At 37.6% G+C, this 13,852-nt stretch overlaps 1 non-coding gene and 1 pseudogene across 1 annotated transcript; one reads left to right on the forward strand and one right to left on the reverse strand.

The window, feature by feature from the left end:
* Nucleotides 1-558: 558 nt before the first annotated feature.
* LOC148580640 (uncharacterized) lies at nucleotides 559-1,074 on the forward strand (annotated as a pseudogene).
* A 9,390-nt stretch (nucleotides 1,075-10,464) lies between these two features.
* LOC148580641 (small nucleolar RNA R71) lies at nucleotides 10,465-10,571 on the reverse strand. Its single transcript, XR_015895680.1, has one exon. It is a non-coding gene; the product is annotated as a small nucleolar RNA R71 (small nucleolar RNA).
* Nucleotides 10,572-13,852: the final 3,281 nt, after the last annotated feature.

Consider the following 13,852-nt stretch of genomic DNA (forward strand, 5'->3'; position numbering starts at 1 on the left):
TGAAATTAAAGTTTCAGAGATAGAAATATAATAGAGATTTGTATGATTTAATCTAGAAAATTGATATTTGAATTTAAATTGTACTTTACAAAATATAATTAACTTGTTCATTTTATAATGTAAATTAGAAATAATTGATTGCACTTAGCCATATGTTGATAAATAATGTTCCTAAATATTTTTGATAAAGTATATTTGGTTTTAAAATAACTCTACTCATCAATTTTATCAAAATATCTATTCATATCTATCTATATTCATTTATAAAATCCTAATTTTAACCCTAATATCATAAATTCCTAATTTATAACCTAAATTCCTAAATCTACAATCAGAAAAGGAAAGAAAGGGCATGGGGAGCTTAAGGGGGGGAAAACAGAAGGGAAGAAAGAAGGAAATGGAGAGCAGAGGGAGAGGGTGACGGAACAGAGAAGAAGAGGGAGAAGTGGATCGTCATCGGGGAGGGAGGAGACTGCTGCCGCAAGGAGCCCGTGCCACCATCGTCGTCATCCTCGTGAACTGCAGCGTCGCCGTTCAACCTCGTCCCGCCGCGTCTCCATGGTCGCCGTTGCTGCGAGATCGCCACCGTCGAGAAGCTGTCGTCGCGTCTTGTCCTGCCATCACCACCGTTGCCCTGGAGCTCGCCCGCCGTCGTCGTTGAGGGGCCAGCAGAGAGAGAGAACGAGCGCGGGTCAGGGTCGCCACCAAGGAGAGGAGCTATGCTCCACGCCGCCGTCGCCACCAGTCTACAACCACCACTGCGAGGGTTCCATCGCCGTCATTCCAGTGTCGCCGTTCGTGCCCTTCGTAGCCGTCGCCGTCGCCGAGCCATTGCATCGCCGGACATCATCGCTAGAGGACAGAATGGAGAAGCTAGCCAGTTCTGCTTCTGCCTCTGGTTTTTGGAATCTGAGAAGACGCAATCGCCGCTGCTGGAACTGTTATTGTTGGCGTGGCCCTGTTCTGGCTCTACTCTGAATTGTTACTGCTGCTGTTTGGCTGATGCTGAAGCTTTCCATCACCACTGGAGCTACCCGGAAACCCTGTTGTTGCTGCTCCGATCATTTATTGTAAGCTATCTGTAGTTCCAATTTTATTGAACTCCTTTCCATTTCCGACTCCATTGAATTTGAACTCTATTTTGTTGCCACCGTGGTTACTACTGCGAGAGTGAAGAATGAATCGGAAATAATGCTGCTGCCATTGATTGGAGATGCCAAACTATTGCTGCTACTACTTTGAGATGATATGGCTGCTATTAAGGTTGTTGTTCATGAGTGCAGCATTCCCAATTTCTATGGATTTCGACACTTTGAGGTAAGGGGTTTAAAACGATTTCAATTTAAGAATGCCTACAAGGTTTATTGAATAACTGCAAATAGATTTAATAGCTGTGAGTAATTGATTGATTATGTAATTATTAAATTGTGGCTGAAATTGTGATTGGAATGGTTGAGATTGTGATTTGGAATTGTTGATTTGTGATATTGATTGATTATGTGGATTGGGAATTGCTTGATGACTAATTGTTGAGAATTTCTGAATTTTAATGGGTTATGTTGGATTTGTTGCCGTTGAGTTGTTATTTGGTATATTGTAATGTTAATGAAATTGGTTGGTGATTGATTTGGAATTGGTTTTGAGGGGTTTTGAAGGGTTGGATTTCGAATATTAAATAGATTGCTGAAAAACTGATTTTTGAAATTAAAAGGTGACTTTGGAAGTGAATCCGTTATTCAATGATAATCGAAATGATATAAGAGTAAAGGCTGAGTAAAGTATAATAAAAGTTGTTGTTGGGACTCAATTTTGAGAAGTTTGAATGAACTATAGAACTAGTTATGATTTTTTCAAAGTTAAAATGTAAAACTTGATTTTCTGCATTATTTTTAAAGGAAGCCGGAAACTTTGAAAAACTATAACTATTTCTGTGATTATCGGAATTGCGTGGAACTAAGTCTGGATTGAGTTTGGGGATATAGGGAACTGGACTGCTGAATTTGAGACTTTTTCACTAAGTTTATGATTTATGGTGAATTTTTGAATCATGGATGTCAAAACTGGTTTTTCTGCAGAACGTTTAACGCAGCAGCAACTTGATTCCTCTATTGGAAATTCTGCAGTTTGAATTTTGAAATGGAACCAATTTTAAATAAAACTTTATTCCTATTGTTTTAATGCCGTAAAATTTCAGAACAATTGGACTTGTATTTTTAAAGACATGAATTTTTGAAGGATGATGCATTATGCAGAAAAAGCCAGATTCTGTTTTCTTAAATTAGTAACTTTGGGAGTTTATAACTTTTGATCCTGGATAGATATTGAGATGCAACTAATTGGAGATGAAAATTATGTTTAGTATATGTGATTTAAATTTCAGGATTTTCCATGTTTTAATAAGTGAGTTATGGGACTTGGAAGAGGTTGTGTTCAATGATTTGTAAAATAGAATTCTGCAGAAAATTACCTAACTTCCAAGCTACGTAACTCCTTCATTAAAAATGGTATGACCCTAGAACCAATTGAGAGAGAAATTTGGATGAGTTATATTTAACCATATTAATTTTGAAGGTAGTTGGATTTAATTTGGATTTTATATGAAATTTCAAATGTTGTATGGTGCTGCTGTCTTCTGGTTTTAAAACACTGCAGAACAGTCACGGTTTTGCTTATATTCCCGAAGCTATAGTCAGCGAAAAAATATGATTTTTGATTTAATAGAAAGCTTTATTCAAGACGGTCACATGGATATAAGGTTTGCACAATTCCAAATTCATTTGATATTTTAAAAACAAAATGGAAATCAGGCTGCCAAGTTGTGTTGGTAATTATTTTGGATATGGAATTTAAGAGATAGATTTTCTATTATCAAATGTTTTTGACAATATATTGCTGTGGCAAATGCTGAAAGAGGCTGATGAACTGTTGAGAAAGAAGGAACCCGTAAGGGTGGATAAGTCCTATTTTTAAAGGAGATTATGTCCAAATTTTTATAAAAAATATAAGGACTTAATCAACATAAATATTCAAGGCTTATTTAATAATAATAATTTCAATGATTCTTTTAAGAAAAGAATATTTGATCTATGAGATTGTTGGTAGGGGCGTGGGTCTAGTCCCGCTTGTTCAGTGCGTAAACCATTATGCAGGGATGGTGGTTTTGTCCCGCCTGCAGTGAGGACGGTGGTTTTATCCCGCTCACGTATTGATAAATTGTTCAGCAAGGACGGTGGTGTGATCCCGCTTGCATATTATTTTATGTACCCAGTAAGGATGGTGGTTTAATCCCACTTACTGTGGAGGCAAGGACGGTGGTTTAATCCCGCTTGCGTGTTCCGGGTAAGGATGGTGGTTTAATTCCCGCTTGTCTATGGAACCTACGGATAAGGATGGTGGTCTAATCCTGCTTATCCGAGTTGGGTCTGGCAACATAACCGACACGTGAGCTCATGGCCAGTAGGACAGGCATGCATCATATGCATCTATGTGACATTGTTTGGGTGTGTATATTGTAATTGGTTTGCCTAAGTGAATAATTCTGTTAACTGCTAATTGCTATACTTGATATAATTGCTCTTGATTGTGTTTGAACCTCATTACTTGTGTTTGTAACTGATTGGCTGGATTATGGTGAATTGGGTGCTGGTTGAATTGCTTGGGCCTGAGGCCGTGATTGGATTGTGTTTGAGGTTTAGTAAGTATGAAAGATTGAGCTGATTCAGCATAGACTTAATGAACCTATGCTTGGAACAGATTAGTCATTCATACGGTCTAGGAAAACTTTTAAGATTTTTATAAAGGAAAATATGGGTTTAGAATTTTGGATAATTAACTGATGCTTTATAAGATTTTGGATTTTTGAATGTTATGCGGTTGGTTTTCAAAATAAAAGGTTGACACGGCGAGTAAAGATCACTGCAAATGAAAACAGTTTTTCTTTTAAATACTTTTGAGTTAAATTAACTATTTGCGTTTTATTCTTTACTTTCACGGCATTCTCTACCTCTACTGAGAACATGTGGTTTGGTTCTCACCCCCAAATTTTCCACCCTTTCAGCGACAGGTTTGAAGACGCAATTTGAAGCTGCGAGCGATCAGTAGGCTTTCTTTATGGTCTTAATTGCTTTCATAGAGTCCCTCGCTATTGTCCTTTGAGATTTTATTTTACATAGAGGGGTAGGTTTAGTATATTGTATTTGAGTTTTTTTTGGTCTCTTTTGTATAAGAATTATTATCAATAATATTTATGTGATTATTGTTATTTGTGAATGTTTGAATTATGACTTTAATGAATAAAAAAAAAAACAACAAAATTTTCTGGAATTTTCTTAAAACTGAAACGCGAACTCGATACAAAGGCTCGATAATTAAGTAGTTAATACTAGAGAAGGTTACGTAATGTTCTTTCTAGTGGAAATACCCTGACTTAAGCAAGGTATTTTGCTGGACGGGACGTTACAATATTCGAGTGGGATAATAAAGATAATAGAAATGAGTTTCATCCACTCAAATGAAAGTGTAGATGGCAACCTAGGTAAAGGTGATTCCAAGGGTCTTGATAAAGCGTATTCAATTCCCATCCTCCTTTTTCTAAGGACTTCCACCTCTCCACAAGATTTCTTAATTTCAACCCTTTGTTCAACAATTTTATCTAAACATTTTCCCTTACTCAAATCACAAATGGGAGGACGAGAGATATTTACCTCCACATTGCTTTCAAATCCAATGGGGGAAAGTTCTTCATGTTCAAAGGATTTTTCACCACTAAGACTTGGTTCTTGATCTTCCTCACCAAGGGAACTTAATTCTTGCTCTATCCCATCCGATTCTTCATAAGGGATATGCCTTGGAAGGTGTGCACTTTCCTCCCTAGCATCAATTTCAATCATTTTGAAGGGGTTTTCTTCAATCCTAGACTCCCAAGGTGGTTCCGCATCTCCTAAGTCTTCAACCACTTCTTCCTCTTGTTCAATAATCTCTACCTCATCCTCTTGTTGCATTTCTTGCTTTAACTCCTCTTCTTCACCTTGGAGCTTCAAGTTCACTCCCTCACTAAGCTCCTTCGTTGCTTTTCCACATTCCACAATGGAAGTGACTTGATCGCATAGGCTTAGGCGGGATGAGACTATGTTGCCAATGGCTTCTACCATGATAGCCATTTTTGCTCTTAACTCCTCAAAATTCTTTTCATCCTCCTCGTGTTGCCTTAATATATGAGATTGAAGATCCCTTAATTCTAGCATAGAGGTTTCATCGAGAGGTGATGGTGGAAGAGAGGGTTCATTGTTTGGGGGAAAGGTATTATAGTTGGAAGGTGGTTCTTCTTGGTAGAGTTGTGGTGGTAAGTAGTATTCATCTTGTGGTTGAAAGTTTTCATGTATTGGAGGTGGTTCATCTTGGTAATAATATGGAGGGGGTGGTTCTTGAAAATATTGATGTTGGAGTAGGGGTGGCTCTATGTGTGGTTCATATGGCTCATATGTTTGTTGGTAGGATGGATATGGATTAGGGTCATATGAAGATGGTTGGTAAGAAGGGGCTTGTGAGTATGGTTGAGGGTTATATTGAGGATATGGCTCATAGGTGTATGGTGGTGGTTCTTGGAAGTCACAAGGGGATTCACCATAACCATTGGATTGGTATGCATCATAGAATGGCTCTTCTTCATAGTGTGTTGATAGAGGTTGTTGCCATGAGGATTGATCATATGCATATGGCTCCTCCCACCTTTGATTATCCCATCCTTGATACAAATCTTCATTGAAGTTCCCATTTCTTACAACATAGTTGTAATCACACTCATAGCCAAAGTGAAAATTCATGGTGAAAAGTGAAAATAAGAAATTAAAGCTAACAAGAAATAATGAAACAAAGTCCTAAAACTAGCAAAAACTAACAAGCAATCCAAAAATCAAGCTATTCACAATATTCACATATATACAATGACCAATAACATAACACCATTGATGTGTGAACTTTTGTGTGGTATAGAATTCCACTAATGAATGAAATCTTGTTGCAAGTATAGTTCTACACCAACAAAGAGTCCTCACATACAAAAATTTTGGTTGTCACGAATAACAAACCCCAAATAAGAAATAACTGGAGTATTTTGGACTCCGGGTCGTCTCACAAGGAATTGTAATGAAGTGAATGATTATTGGCTATGAAGGGGTAAAGGGGGGTTTGGTTGATAATTGGGCAAGAAAATAAATGGCAAGAAAAGTAATTCGAACAAGTAACTAAAGAAAGCAAGTAATAAAGAGAGACATTCATGGCAAAGATTGAGATCATAGGCTTTCTATCCTAGTCATGCAATGATTAATTCATCTTATTTAGTCAACTCCAACAAATAGGGAGAAAGTCAAACAAGATTAATCAATCATACCACAATAATAACAAGAATTTATCTCATTACGTCATCTCCAACATTGGAAGAAGGTATCATGTTATCCTCATACTCGGAGAAAGTCTAACAAGACTAGCTAATCTCAATCCAAAAGTCCTAATCAACTTACTAATTTAATTAGCAAAAGATTAGCGTCAATGGAAACAATATAAGCTAACAACTCTAGATCACCAACATGAGTTGGGTTTTTATGACTCAAGATTGCCTAATTACTCTCTCCAAGCCAAGAATGCTAAAAATCTACTCTAACATCCAACCAAGCATTTTGTCAAACACTTGGAAGGCATACATGGAAAGCATAGCAAAATAGCAAGGAAAGTAAATCTACACTACTCAATTGCAAGGAATTAAACAACAACAAATCAAATCAACAATAAAGGAACATGAATCATAAATTGCATTAAAGAAAAATGGAAGAGCAAAAGTGTATCAACAACAAAGTAAGCAATTACAAGAATGAAATGAAAAATTAGAGAGAGGAAGAGTAGAGGAACAAGAAATTGTAAAGGAAAAGTAAATCAAAGCATGAATTAAACCTGGATCTAAGATGAAAATTAACCTAACCTAGTTCTAGAGAGAAGAGGGAGCTTCTCTCTCTAGAAATCTAACTAAAGGCTCATATTGGCTAAACTAATTGCTCCCCCCTTTCCCAAGCTTGAATTCTGCATGAAATAGCATTAGAAATGAGTTGGGTTGGGCCCAAAGTGCTTCAGAAATAGCTGGGGGCGATTTCACCTTGGTGGGCCACGGCAGAATCGGCGCGCACGCGTACATGGCGCGTGCGTGCCCCTTAGCGTGAAGCAACATATGGAAAATTTTATATCATTTCAAAGCCCCGGATGTTAGCTTTCCAACGCAACTAGAACCGCCTCATTTAGACCTTTGTAGCTCAAGTTATGGTCGATTGAGTGCGAAGAGGCCGGACTTGACAACTTTACGGTTCCTTCATTTCTTCATGAGTTCTCCCATTTTGCATGCTTTTGTCCTCATTTCTTCCATCCAATACTTGCCCTATGAACCTAAAATCACTCAACAAATACATTAAGGCATCGAATAGAATTAAAGTGAGTTAAAATTACCAAGTTTAGGGCCTAAAAAGCATATTTTCACATTTAAGCACAATTCAAGGGAGAATTACAAAACCATGCTATTTTATTGAATAAATGTGAGAAAAGGTGATAAAATCCCCCAAGGGTGTATTGGTAAAGATTTTTTTCAGTAAAATTGCGTTGCAAGTATAGCTCTACCAACAACAATCCTCGGGTGTCAAATTTAGAAGAGGGATTTGGTTCTCACAAGTTTAACCCCAATAGAAATAACCCAAGTATTCAAACCTCAGGTCGTCTCACAAGGAATGGGCAAACATATGCTTCAACATTAGTTAGAAATCCGGGTTTGTGAGTTATGAGCATGAAAATAAATTGGAATCTTAACAAGCAAGTAATCTTAAATTGCAACATACTAATTCAATTAACTAAGCAAAACATGAGCAATTCCAATGAATAAGTAACATTCCACTTAATTCTATTATAAACCAAACAAGTAATTATAACTAAAGCAAATAATTGACAAAGTTGGTTTTCAAATATGAATAATAAAAACAACTCTTGGCTAGGCATGGGAATTGGGATCACCATCCTTGTCTAACAACCATATCTTGACAATTATAAGGAACCAAGCTCATTAAGTCTACCCTCAAAGTCTTAAGTACGTGACATCTACTCCTAGACTTGAAGTACGTCAAATGGCTTTGATCACATCAACCCATAAGTCCCAACCTACCTACTAATTAGATTAGTAGTGGGTTGGCATCAATGAGTATCAAATTGACCACCAAGGGCTCCCAAATCATCAAATCCATTAGACCCAATGACTCAAGTTTACCCAATTCCCTTGACCTAGGCCAAGAGTAAAGAAGACTACTCCATAATCAAAGTAAACAATTCATCGAACACATGGTAAGCATTAACAAAAGACATGTTCAAAATAACAATTAAATTAGAATCTACAAATACCCACTAACAATTATCAATATACAATCATCAAAACAACAAGACTAAACATAGAAATCATCAATGTAACATCAACAAGTCAATAATCAGAACATTCATGAAATGGGTATAAAATGACAAGTAACAAGGATTCATAAACTATCACAAGATATAAGCAAAATTGTAGTAAAGAATTCAAATTGAACAATTAAAACTAGCAATTAACAAGATCCAATTCATAAATCAACAAGGGAAGATCAAATTAAAACTAGATCTAGAGAGGAACAAGGGTTTCTCTCTCTAGAATCACCCAAGAACCCAAAAACTAGCAAAAAATTATGTCCTAGTGTAAAATGATTGATCCCCCCTCTCCCCCTAGCATCCTTGGGTCTTTTCCATGCAGAAACAGCTTGGAATTGGGCCTCATGAGCCTCAGAAATTGCCAGGCACGATTTCCTTTAATGAGGTCACGTGCAGCTTCCCACGCGTGCGTGCCATGCGTGCGTGCATGCGCGTCGATAGGAATCTTCTGATCCGCGCGGATGCATCCATCCTTGCACGCCCCTTCCAGCCAACCTCATCCACGCGTGCGCGTGGAGTGCGTGGGCGCGCCGATGCTGCTTTTTCCAAGATCTCAATTCTTCATGTTCCTCCCTTTTTGTACATGCTTTCTCCCTCTCTTCTAAGTCATTCCTACCCTATAACTCCTAAAATTACTCAACAAATACATCACGGCATCGAATGGCAATAGAAGAGGATTAAAATATGGCAATTTTAAGGCAAAATAAGTATGTTTTCCATCATGGAGCAATATTGGGAAGTGAACACAAAACCATGCATTTCTTGTGAATAAGTGTGAGAAATGTTGATAAAATCCCCCAAAATAAGCACAAGATAAACCACAAAATCGGGGTTTATCACTTTCCCATTTACAATTAAGTCAATTATGTTTCTGCACTTTACATTATTGCCACTTCTTTTTCTGCACTTCACTGCTTTTATTTACCTCTGAGTCATTTATGTTTCTGCCCATTTATAATTCTGCAATCACAATCTATTTTGTTTAGCTTGACTAATTCACTAATTGATTAAAATTGCTCAAATCTACCAATCTATGTGGATACGATCCCACTCCACTGTGGGTTATTACTTGACGATAATTTTGGTGCGCTTGCCAAAAGAACGAATTCATCAATTTTTGTATGGTGAGTGAATTCCGTTCATCAAGTTTTATGGCGACGTTGACGGGGATTGGTTTGATTTTGACAATGACTAAATTGATTGGAGAACTAGATTAAGCAATTTAATTACCTTGCTATTTTTTTTAGTCCTTCAATTTTTCTTGCTATTCTGTTTTCTTTTTACTTTGATTAATTTTGTCATTCATTGTTCATATTTCCATTCTTCTAACTATTTGATTAATTACATCAACCAAGCTAACCACTAATATTGACAAGAGTGATTCCTTCACTTGCCCTCTGCTTGCCGTTTGTTGAATGTATGACAAGTAGAAGGGAAAAAACTTCATCCTCCTTCGATAGTAAACCTGAGAGGACCCTCCTGAGATTAAGAAAAGAGGCAATAGGCAAAGGCATAGTTGGAGAGGAAGTAGTGGAGGAAGATCTGAGAACCACTATAGAGGAAGAGGTATATAACAATGTTGGAGAGGATACTGGTAATCATATTGGACAAGAGAGCAGAGTCTTAGGCTCCTACATCAATTCAAATCTAGGAAACTGTGGCAGCAGCATTCTGAAGCCAACAATCCATGCTAACAATTTTGAGTTGAAACCTTAACACATCACACTTGTCCAGAATAATTGTTCACAAGGAGAAGGTTCTCAAGAGGACCCAAACCAACATCTTACTACATTCTTGAGGATCTGTGACACTGTAAAGTCCAATAGTGTACACTCTGACACCTACAAGCTATCTTTGTTCTCTTTCTCACTCAAAGATAAGGCAGCAAAGTGGCTGGAAGCATTTTCCAAGGAGAGCTTAACTACATGGGATGATGTTGTGAACAAGTTTCTAGCAAGATTCTACCCTCCACAGAGAGTCAATAGACTAAGAGCCGAGGTGCAAACTTTCAAACAGCAAGATGGTGAAACACTTTATGAGGCCTGGGAGAGGTTCAAAGATTTGACAAGGAAATGTCCACCGGATATATTCAATGAGTGGGTACAACTACACATCTTCTATGAAGGGCTATTATATGAGTCAAAGCAATCAGTAGATCATTCTTCAGGAGGCTCACTCAACAAGAAAAAAACCATTGAAGAAGCCATAGATGTCATAGAGACGGTGGCTGAGAATGAGTATTTCTATGCTTCAGATAGAACTCAAAAGAGAGGAGTAATGGAGCTCAATTCCATGGATGCCTTGTTAGCCCAAAACAAAGTGATCACTACACAACTAACAGCTTTGAACAAGAAGATGGAGAAGAATCAAGTCTCAGCCATTCAAGCCCAAGCTCCTCAACAAGAAGGAGATGCACTAGAAGGAGGGAATTGGGGGTTGTGAATGTAAGAGAGAGCAAGCAATGTAAATGGCAAGAAATTAAAGTACAAAAGGTTAACTTGGCATGCAAGAAAGTAGAAGTCAAAGCAACTAAAAGCAATGAAGATGGCAATTAAAAGCTAAAAAGGAATCTTGGTGAGAATTGGTTAATTAAGGATTCCTATCATAATTGTGGACCACAAACATGGTAACTATGTGTAGATTAATCCCAATCAGTCAACCCTACATCGAGAATAAGTCAATTAGGCATAATTAATTTCAATCCACAAGTCCTAATCAACTTACCAATTAACTTAGTGAAAGATTAGCGTTAGTGGAAACTAAATGAATTAACAACCCTCACGCAATATGGAATGGACATCCACCACTCAAGTTCACCCAAACCACACAATTTCTCAACCAAGAGGGAGAAAAACTATGCAAAAATCCAAACAAGCATGTTATCAAACACTTGGTGGGCATGAAAAGAAAGCATGGTAAATGACAAGAAATAATAAATGCTACAACTACCAATTGCAAGGGAAATAAAGATAGCAACTCAATAAAGGAATAAAGAGGCATGAAACATAAAATTGCATTAAATGTAAATTAAAGTAACAAGAGTGAAAATACATAAAAGTGGCAAAAATGGAGAAAGTGACAAGATAAAATAATGAAATTAAGACAATAGAACAAGGAAAGGTAGAAGAAATTAAAGTAAAACAAGAATTAAAAAGGCAAATTAAAAGGAAAGTAAACTAAGAACCCTAATTTCTAGAGAGAAGGGGGAGCTTGTCTCTCTAGAAAATGAACTACATGATAAAAATCTACCCTAACTGCTCCCCCTTCAAATGGAGTGAGGCCTTGCTTAATATAGGGAGAATCAGCATCAAAAAGTTCAAAAACTAGGTTCTGGAGGCCCAGAAATCACCCCAGCGATTTCCATTAAATGAGTCATGCGCTGGGACGTGTGCGTACGCATGCACACATGGTTTTGTGGCTTTTGTGCGTACGCACAGGTGGTTGTGAGCACGCACACTCCAATGTGTGCTTCTCCTTTGTTTTCTTCATGTTTTTGCCCTTTGTGCATGCTTTTCCATCACTTCTCCCATCCATATTAGCCTCGTAATCCTGAAATCACTCATCAACCACATCAAGGCATCGAATGGAATAAAAGTGAAATAAAATTTAGCTATTTTAAGGCCTAAAAAGCATGTTTTCACAATTAAGCACAACTCTAGGGAGAATTACAAAACTATGCTATTTAGAGGAATAAGTGTAGGAAAAGTTGATGAAATCCACCCAAATAGAGCAAATAAATATCATGAAATGTGGATTCATCAGCCATAGACTCAAGCATTACCTAGGAGACTCACTGGATGAGAAGAGAGTGAGCTACAACCTCAGCTGAGAATGGAAGAACGTCAAGCTAGTGACGATAAAGAAGCACTAGTTGGGAGGCACCCCAACACTTTATATCCTTTTGATTTATCGCTTTCTTAGAAGTAGTTAAAAATTTTCCAATTTAGGAAGTTTAAGTTTCAGTTTAATATTTGTGTTTCATTGCCTTCTAGAGGTAGATTGTAGGTGGTAGATTAGGAAGTTTTAATATCAATTTTTGGTAGTTAGAAAAGGCTTACATTCTATTTTCTTTTATTCTGGAAATGCAATTTGATGAATATATGTACTAATGATGAGTAATTGGACTGAGAACTAGCTAAAAAGCTAAGTTTGGTGTGGCCACCAACCCACTTAATCTAGGCTTACAACCAATTGAATAATTAATTTAAAGAGTAAGCCCATAGATTAAGTTTGGCGTGGCCACCACCACACGAAGATCACCTAGCAAGCCCAATGCCATGCAAGTTAAAAGCATTTAATAAATTGGTGAACACATAAAAGTTGGTTTTAAATGTGTTCTGAAGGAGGTTAGAGGTGAAAGAATGCGAAAGGATGAAAATTAATTCACCCTCATAAACACATTAAAACCCAATGATGAACCAAATTTATTATGATGCAATAGGATTAAGGTTGGTGTCCTAAAGGACACTCATCAGTTGCTATTTCATTGGTTCAAACTATGAGAAATGTAAAGGGTTCTTTTGTCATTACTATTGGGGTTTTCGGTTTTATTTTTAGGAGAGAGAATGGGGCCCACATGATTGATATCTCAAAAAGCAAGAATTCAAAGTGTACTTGCACTTTGGAACTCAACACTTGCAAGAAGCCAAAAGTGATTAGGGTTGGTGCCTCTTCCCATGCTAGGTGCTACTTTCCAAGTGGGAAAACATTGAAGTGCTTTCACTTCCCACCGTCCAGAGTACACTTCCCACCCCTATAAAAAGCCCCTCACTTTCCCACCTCCCTTCACAAATTAAACCTCAACCTCATACACAGAAGAACCCCCACACTTTCCTCCTCTCTTCCCCTTACCTTTCTTTTCCTTTTCTTTTCCTTTTCTTGATTGGGACAATCAAGTCCTAAGTTTGGTGTTGGAGTAAAACTGTGTTTTGCTTATTCTCTTGCAATATTCCCCAACCTTCTTTAAACTTTCAAGCACCCTTTTCTCACCCCAATGGCACCACCAAGAGCCTCATCATCAAAGAAAAGAAAGACCAAGGAACCAATTTCTGGATCCTCAAGTTTAAGATTCAATGAGTATAGGTTCCTCTCATCATTCAACCAAAACCAATTTTATGGTTGGGTGAGTGAGAGATAAATTATCCCAGAGGTTGGTTCCCAGCTAGGAAGGTGGTGGAATGCTTGGTGAGAGAGTTTTATGCCAATGCTGTACCTCAACGTAGGCAAGCCTATGTCTATCTCAGCTATGTGAGGGGAAAGGCCATTGATTATAGCCCCTCCAACATAGAGAGGATGCTAATGGTGAATTGGACAAACTCCACCCGGAGCTATGAGGAAAGAATGAAGCAACAAGACCCAGGATTTGATGAAA

Source organism: Arachis ipaensis, chromosome B10 (genome assembly GCF_059453495.1).
Source record: "Arachis ipaensis isolate K30076 ecotype BB chromosome B10, ASM5945349v1, whole genome shotgun sequence".
Classification (NCBI taxonomy): Eukaryota; Viridiplantae; Streptophyta; class Magnoliopsida; order Fabales; family Fabaceae; genus Arachis; species Arachis ipaensis.